The sequence below is a fragment of the Octopus bimaculoides genome, chromosome 17 (assembly GCF_001194135.2).
Source record: "Octopus bimaculoides isolate UCB-OBI-ISO-001 chromosome 17, ASM119413v2, whole genome shotgun sequence".
In the NCBI taxonomy this organism is placed as follows: Eukaryota; Metazoa; Mollusca; class Cephalopoda; order Octopoda; family Octopodidae; genus Octopus; species Octopus bimaculoides.
Window position 1 is genome coordinate 7,940,841 of NC_068997.1, and position 745 is coordinate 7,941,585.

The window sequence follows — 745 nt, forward strand, 5'->3', positions numbered from 1 at the left end:
ATGGCATAGTTATGTTGAAAGATGTGATACGGGAAAGTGCCACATTGAAGACGAAACATTTGTGGAATAAATGATGGGCTAATTCGACTAAGCGGCACGTCATGCGTCCGTTTGGAGGATTCCAAGTCTTAACCTGTGATGGAAAATTGGTGGTGGTCGTGGTGGGAGGGAGGGATTGGATTTTTGAATGCACTGAAAAGTTGTCTGTGGACATATTCTCCTTGGCGGGGGTCGGTACTGCATCTAACACGACTCATCGTATGGTTGACAGTCGAATGAATTTTAGGTGTAATGGAGATATTGTACGTACATGGATACATTCCAGAAAGGGGCTGCAATGGGAGACGACAACCGGAAAGTGAACTGTTGAAATGTTGCAGAAGGCGAAGGGTTGACATTGGATTTCTGGTGTGGCTGTAGAATAAGAAACACAAACTGAACCTATGCAGTCACATGAGAATATGCAGTAATGAATTACTTGAAAAAATAAAGTGTAATGGCTTACCGTGTGGTTGGTGGGAGTGATTGGAGAATATGCTTTGATACTCAATAACATTACTGGAATTCCCACTTTAAGTTCCAATCTGTGGGGAAGTAGTCCTAGAGGATCCAATGAATTGAGGAATTCTGTTGGATAATTTATCACCTCTTCTGGATCTGTGATTGTATCAACTGACTTATAAATACGAGGGTTCTCAGGAAGGGACTGCAGTAGCTGCTCATTAATTCTACTTGCACTGCTGTT